Genomic DNA, 8,370 nt, shown 5'->3' with positions numbered 1-8,370 from the left:
GTGAGAAGTCCGAACACTTTAACAAGTGCGGCACCCCGAACTTATAGCATTACATGCATCGGCTCCGAATCATGTTTGGGTCAATAGTTGGGTTTGCCCGGCTCCTACGTTTTGGTGCCTTACGTTCCGTTATATCGGCTAAGGTAGCACTAGGAGAACTACTGCGATTGTGCCCCAGTTGAGCTGGGCTGAGCACCTCAGTAGAGAAAGCTAAAACTGACTGTCATGATGAAGCGAGAGCTGTTCGCTGTTCGAGAGGTTCTTCGAGTCCCTAAAGACTTATGCCGCTTAGAGCGAGGAGTCGGCTTTGTCCGGCCAAGGCATGGATAGCGCCCCGAACTCGGTCTTCCGAATACTAGGGGCTTCGCTGAAATTTAAAATTATAGAATTCTATGGCTAAGTGAGAGTGTTCAAGCATTATAGTCTGATTGCCTTGTTCGTTGTGCTGACCGCCTCCCTCGAAGGACCCAAACATGGGAAAAAGAGCGCTCAGGTTTATCCCGAACACCCCAGCACTAGTGGCATGGGGGCAGAAGCCGACGACTCCCCATCTCTCAAATTTGATAAACGGCCGCACAGAAGGTAATATTTTAAAATCAAAAAGCATTGCTTAGCACATATGAACAAGTTTTCAGCGCATAGGACAAAACGAGCGAGTTTACTCAAAAATTACATCCCTTGCACATTCATCCGCCACAAGGCGGGCACCCTTCAGAATGTCCTTATAATACATCTCGGGCTTGCGATGCTCTTTCGCCGGCGGTGGCCCGTCCTTCACAAGCTTCTCAGCATCCACCTTGCCCCAGTGCACCTTAGCGCGGGCAAGGGCCCTACGGGCACCTTCGATGCAGACGGAGCGCTTGATGACTTCGAGCCTTGGACAGGCCTCCACCAGTCGCCGCACCAGCCCGAAGTAGCTCCCAGGCAGAGCCTCTCTAGGCCACAGCCGAACTATGAGGCCCTTCATGGCCTGTTTGGCAACCTTGTGGAGCTCGACCAGTTGCTTCAGCTGGTCGCTCAGGGGCACAGGGTATCCGGCCTCAGCATACTGAGACCAGAACACCTTCTCCGGCAGCTGCCCTCCTCGGCTCGGCAGAATGCGGCGGCATTGGACACGCTACAAGGTAAATCTGCGAATGCTCCTGGAGAGCTCCGGATTCGGGTAAGTAACAAGTAACTCACTTTTACATGTTTGCTTTGCAGAAAGAATGCCTTACCCGCCGCTATCTTTTTCACCTCATCCAACTCCTGGAGGGCCTTCTGGGATTCGGCCTTGGCAGACTTGGCATTTTCAATAGCCGCCGCGAGCTCGGATGCTCGCGTCTTTGAGTCAAGCTCCAAACTCTCATGTTTTTTCATGAGAGCCTGGAGCTCTTGTTGTACCTCACCAACCTGGGCCTCATACCTCTCCCGCTCGGTACGCTCCGTGGCCGCCCTCTTCTTGGCCTCGGACAGCGCTTGCTTAAGGGTCGCCACCTCAGACGTGGCCCCTACAATAGCCACGTTAATCCTGTCATTTTTTCGCAATTGCACTTTTTATATATTTTCAATAAGGTATCTCTTACCTTCCTTCTCCTCGAGCTGCCGCTTGGCAAGGCCGAGCTCTTGCTCGGACCGCTCAAGGTCCTGCTTCAGCGTACCGACCTCCGTAGTCAGTGCGGTGGATGCTAGCAGCGAAGCCTACATACGCATATTGACTCATTTTTTGTTAGACTCCTGCGAGTTTCATTAGATCCTCTATTCGGCTTTTCTTTCCGAACGCCAAACAGAGCATCAGGGGCTACTGTCTATGCGGTAATATTTTTACATATTCTTTGCTTACCTCAAAGCCTGTTAAAAGGCTCGCACAGGCTTCAGTCAGTCCGCTCTTGGCGGACTGAACCTTCTGGATCACCGCACTCATAACAGTGCGGTGCTCCTCGTCGATGGAGGCGCCGTTAAGCACCTCCAGCAAATTGTCCGGTACCTCCAGTTGGATGGAGGCCACCGGCTCGGAAGGCTTGCTCCTCTTGGAAGGAGGCTGCCTACCGGAGTCCAGAACCGTTGAAGGTTCTGGCATGGAGTCCGGCTCAAAGCCAGACTCGGAGCCCTTGGGGGATCTATCCCCTTTACTCCTGGAATCCGGGAGGTCGCCTTGCGGCGCCTCCGGGATCACCTCCTCCTGACTTGGAACCTGTTGGGACAACACTTCGGCGTCGTCCGTAGGGCAGGGGGAGGTAGCCGCCGGAAGTGAATTCACATCCGACGAATCCAGGGAGCCGCTCGACGACTCGTCGAGCCCGGCCTTGGGCGGACTGCATAATCATATTCGACATAAGGAAAAGTTGTGCAATAAAGGAATACTATGAATTACTCTGGTATCTGGATACTTATGATTTCGCCGGGCGCTTGGCCCTGTGCGGCCACTCCTCTTCGCCTTCGTCGGCGTCGGTGGAGTAGTCCGGAGGAAGGGTCTTCCCCTTCTTGGACCCTTCGGCCTCCCCGGTCGGGGCGGCCTTCCTTTTCTTTCCTCCCCCCGCTGGAGGGGGAGAGGTTTCTTCTTCCTCCTCCTCGTCTTCACGGGAGGAGCGCGTCTCGGATTCGTCGGATGACGAATCAGACACCTCCAGGCGCAGGGCACTCTTTCGAGTCCCTGTGGCCTTCTTCTTGGCCTTCTTCTCCGGCACCACATAGGGTGCCGGAACCAGCAGCTTCGCCAAGCGAGCATCGGCTGGGTCTTCGGGTAAAGGAGCCGGACAGTTGATTTGTCTGGACTTCGCCTGCCAATCTTGTCAAAGGTAAGGGAGCTTAGATCCCGTATAGAGTCAAACTACGAAAAACTAATATCCTGTAAAAGGTAAAAATAGCTTACCGCACTAGCGTAACGCTGCGTGCTGAATCCGCGGTCCTCGGAAGCGGATGCAGGAGCCTCAACGCCCTTGAATAGCACCTTCTAGGCATCTTCGTACATCGTGTCAAAGAGCCTGCGCAGAGTTCAGTGCTGCGCCGGGTCGAACTCCCATAGATTGAAAGCCCGTTGTTGACAAGAGAGGATCCAGCGGATGAGCATAACCTAGACTACGTTGACAAGCTTGAGCTGCTTGTTCACTAGGGTTTGGATGCATGTTTGCAGTCCAGTCACCTCTCCTTTGTTGCCCCACGACAGGCCCGTCTCTTTCCAGGACGTGAGCCGCGTAGGGGGTCCGGACCGGAACTCGGGGCTGCGACCCATTCAGGGTCGCGCGGCTCGGTGATGTAAAACCACCCCGATTGCCACCCCTTCAGGGTCTCCACAAAGGAGCCCTCGAGCCATAGGACGTTGGGCATCTTGCCCGCCATGGCACCTCCGCACTCCGCCTGGTTGCCGCGCACCACCTTTGGCTTGACATTGAAAGTCTTGAGCCATAGGCCGAAATGGGGGCGGATGCAGAGGAAAGCCTCGCACACGACGATAAACGCCGAGATGTTGAGGATGAAGTTCGGGGCCAGATCGTGGAAATCCAGGCCATAGTAGAACATGAGCCCCCGGACGAATGGGTGGAGAGGAAAGCCCAGTCTGCGGGGGAAGTGGGGAAGGAATACTACCCTCTCATGGGGCCTTGGGGTGGGGAGGAGCTGCCCCTCTTCGGGAAGCCGGTGCGCGATGTCGTTAGACAGGTATCCAGCCTTCCTCGGTTTTTTGATGTGTCCATCCGTGACGGAGGAGACCATCCACTTGCCTCCCGCTCCGGACATGGCTGGAGAAGGTCGAGGTGGGAAGTGCGGGCTTGGGCGCTGGAGCTCAAGTGCGCGGAAGATGGATAGGCAAAGGAGGAAGAATGCGTAGGTGAAAAGGTGGATCCTTATCCCCTTATATGGGCGGATGCGGCTATGCATCCCCACCAGCCTGATAAAACTCGCTTATCTCCCAAGCGCCGTAATCAATGGCGCGGTTGGGTTACCCACGTCCGTATTGATGAGAATCCCGTGAAATAAGGGGACATGATCTCTGCTTTGACAAGACGTGCCAAGGAAACTGCCTCGCGAAACGCGCTGAGGTGGGGGAGTGAAAACGATTCGAATAAAAGCTTGGTTGTAGTGTGATGTCACACTATGGAATATGTTAACAGATTAGATTTGTGTAAATGTTATTCTCTCTATGGCAATATGTGGAAACTTATTTTGCAGAGCCGGACACTGTCCTTTGTGTTCAAAATCTTCTATGAAGTACTTGGAGGAGGAACCCGCCTTGCAATGCCGAAGATAATCTGCGCGCCGGACTCGTCATCATTGAAGCTTGGTTCAGGGGCTACTGAGGGAGTCCTGGATTAGGGGGTGTTCGGATAGCCGGACTATACCTTCAGCCGCACTCTTGGCCTATGAAGATGCAAGATTGAAGACTTCGTCCCGTGCCCGGAAGGGACTTTCCTTGGCGTGGAAGGCAAGCTTGGTGATGCGGATATGTATATCTCCTACCATTGTAACCGACTCTATGTAACCCTAACCCTCTCCGATGTCTATATAAACTGGAGGGTTTTAGTTCGTAGGACACAACACAAACAATCATACCATAGGCTAGCTTCTAGGGTTTAGCCTCCTTGATCTCGTGTTAGATCTACTCTTGTACTACCCATATCATCAATATTAATCAAGCAGGAGTAGGGTTTTACCTCCATCGAGAGGGCCCGAACCTGGGTAAAAACATCGTGTCCCTTGTCTCCTGTTACCATCCGCCTAGACGCACAGTTCGGGACCCCCTACCCGAGATCCGCCGGTTTTGACACCGACAGTACCCCTCTTTCTCCAAGTTTCGTCCGTAGCCTTTATATACTCTTTACCTAGCTCATTTGGAAGGTTAGCAAAGTATTAGATAAAACATTGAGAGCTTTGCTCCTTGTATCCCTCCACTTGGAGATCAAGACCCCTCTTGGGAAGAATCCTTGTGGATTACATGACCTCCCAAGGGAGTAGATCATCATCAAGACCTCACCTCCTCTAGGAGTGGGAAGAACTTTACCTAGTGCTTGTTTCCTTGGATTGATCTTGTAATCTTGTGGATCTCATGTATGTTACTCTAGTGGATGTGATATTTGGGTTTGTTTGAGTGATTTTCGCCTTGTGTTCTTGAGTGTTCTTTCTCTTTTCCCCCTCCAAATGTGAAAAGATCCCCTCTAGGGTTTCACCCTACAACATACTTTGTAGGTGTAGTAGGATAGTTTGCAAGAAAAAAAGTACGAGTACTTAGCGAGAATAAAACCACGAGTAATTTACAGGATAATAAATGTTAGTTGCTTAGTAGATTTCTTTTTATAACACAAGAGAAGTATTTGTCCATCTGCAACCGATAACTAGACAGTGATCATTATTGCAATTTTATATGAGGCAGAGGCATGAGCTAACATACTTTCCGTACTTGGATCATATGCACTTATGATTGGAACTCTAGCAAGCATTCGCAACTACTAAATATATTTAAAGTAAAACCCAAACATAGCATTAAGTATCAAGTCCTTTTTAGTCCCATACACAACAACTCCCTTATTCGGGTGTAAGCTTCTGTCACTCTAGGCGTCCAGTATAAGAGAATTATGAATGTATTGCAAACCCTACGGCGGGACCCCTCAAGCTTGAGCAACACAGATGATACCATAGGACAACACCCAAAAAATGTACAACTCAAACCAATCACGATCATCAATCAACCCATAGGACAAAACGAATCTACTCAAACATCATAGGATGGCCACACATCATTGGATAATAATATGTAGCATTAAGCACCATATTTAAGTAGAGAATTGCAGCGGGAATAGAGAGGTTACACTGCTGCATAAAGGGTAAGAGAGTTGGTGATGACGACGGTGAAGTTGTTGGTGCAGATCGCCATCATGAGGTTGCCCTAGCAGCGTTCTGACGCCACCGAGGGAGAGGGGGAGAGAGCCCCCCTCCTTATTTTTCTTCCTTGGCCTCCCCCTAGATGGGAGGAGAGTTTCCCCTCTCGTCCTTGGCTGCCATGGCTCTCGGAGGGGAGGAGCCCCTATGAGATTGGATCTATCTATCTGTTTCTCTTTCGTTTCACGTCCCTGTTTTCCGGCCGAAAACCGATTCTTAAATATCCAGAGATTCGTAACTCCGATTGATCTAGAATTTTAACATGATTTTCTCTGTCGATATAAGCTTCTTTGTGGCCGAAGAAGAGGCCCAACCAACTTGCGGTGTGCCCACAAGGTATCACCATGCGGCTTCGGGGGAGGTCGTGTCATGTTGCCTTGCGGATCATGTGGGCCTCTATTTGCGTTGATTCCACCTCCAAAAAATTACATATATTCTAGAATAATTATCCATATAATTTTATCGCATTTGAACTTTGTTTTATATGGATTTTCTGCAAAACAAAAAACAAGCCGAAAATAGGAACTAGCACTTGGCCTTGGATCAATATGTTAGTACCGAAAATAATATAAAATGTTGCCAACAGTAGGTGAAGGTTGTATATTGGCATGAAACAATCAAAAACTATATATATGACGGAGACATATCATACCCTAATTAAAGGTTAATTAACGATTGCCTTAGACGTTAAATTAATTCTTTTGAAAATACAAACAAAAACTACTAAATGATAATACCTAGAAATTGAAGGAGAAGTCGAAGGGTAAATACTAAATAATAACCATAATCATAAGATGTGAAACTATTTGTTGTAAAAAAGTTAATTTGTGACGCAAACTATAAATTTCTGGCTATCACAACATGGATAGCAAGGTGCAATTATATGGAATAAAAACAATGTTGTTTTAATATTCCTTACAAGTATAGTGTTTGTGATGACGAGATACTAATTCATTTATTTACAACTGATTTTAACAAACGTAAATATAATTAGAAATCAGATAACGATGCAAACAATCATAATATAAGGATCTCATATTAAAACAACAAAATAAAAAGTGTAGTACAATTATTAAAAAAAGAAAGGATAAAAGAAAGTTGCATCCAACGGGATGTTGCATCCAACGGGATAAAGTATCGTGAGAATATCACAAAATAAACAAAATTGAATCACGAACAAAACTAATATGAAAACTCTGCGAGGCATAAAACTTGGACGTGTGGATAGACATATAAGGGTTTCATAAGTTTTGAGACTATGTTTCAAGGAACGGAACTTAATGTTCATCTAGACTTTTCCAACTAGACGCATTATGATGGAGTAGTGGGAGATGCAACGTCTGGCAACTCGAGCTTCCTCGGTGTAATGGCGCGTGCGGTTGGATATAATTTCACTTGTTCTTTGGCAGCTTCTCGATGCACTACTATTGCCCCTATACTCCTCTCTTCAACTCTTCATCCATGACGAATCTCTTTCCCCATGGACGCTCCCTTGTGTTCGACTTTGGTGTCGATGACGTCGAAGAAGAGCGAAAAGATCCTATGACCGAGATTTGGGCCCTGAGGGACAACACCATGGAGGAGCTTGCGCGACAGGAGGTGGCAGAGGAGGAGTTACTCAGATGATGGTTGGGGAAGAGAATCAGATTGTCGCTTTTGGGCCTGAGGAAGCCGAACAGATTGTCGCTCATGCGCCTCAACAAGTCGAACATCTTGCAGCTCGCGAGCCCGAGCCTGCCTACTGGGGAAATGGGTTATCCTGGGACCCCGACGCCGACGCATATGAGAACGCGATGGTCGCATTCCTCTTGGGTCGTGGCCGTAGTCATGGCACTAGTCACATGCGTGGCCGTGGCACTGGTCACAGCGATGCCCTTGCCCATGGTCGTGGGTTTGGTGGTGCCAGTGTCTGTGGCCGTGGGCAGGAAATTGGCCGCGGTGTTGGTGCTGGAGATGTCATTGCCTATGGTGTTGCGTTGGGTCCTGAGGGAGCTGGTGCATGTGGCCATATGGGTGTGGGCATGCGCTTGACTATGCCTGTGGTGAGGCCAGTGGCAGCAGTTCTGGCAGTGGGCGTGGATGTGGACAAAATTAACTATTAGTGTTATGGTATGTATGCAACTATTTTGTCTTTTTCATGAAACTTCTGAATGTGTTCCTCAAATGAAATGTTGTTTGTTCGATACTTACGTTATGTTTTTCAAGTTTGTTGTGTGACAACGAGTGATACTAGATTGAACTCTGTAGAGTAATTTAATTTTATGGATGTAGATATGAACTTATGATCATCATACAATTGTACCGATGAAATTTAATATCTGTTGGTTCAAGAGTTTTTTTAAAGGTGTATTGGACCTAATTCCTGTTTTTTTAATGGTTCGTACTAGGTTCAAGTACTTGGTTAGGTTCATATTGTTTGAATTCAAATTGAACTAAATTTAGACTAGGGTTTTAATTTGAATTAGTTCCAAAAAAATTAGGTTCAAGTTGCTCGAATAGGTCTTTTAAGTTCATCAACTT

This window comes from Triticum aestivum, chromosome 3A (assembly GCF_018294505.1).
Source record: "Triticum aestivum cultivar Chinese Spring chromosome 3A, IWGSC CS RefSeq v2.1, whole genome shotgun sequence".
Taxonomy (NCBI): domain Eukaryota; kingdom Viridiplantae; phylum Streptophyta; class Magnoliopsida; order Poales; family Poaceae; genus Triticum; species Triticum aestivum.
The sequence above is the reverse complement of the archived record's forward strand: the minus strand, read 5'-3'. Positions refer to the sequence as shown.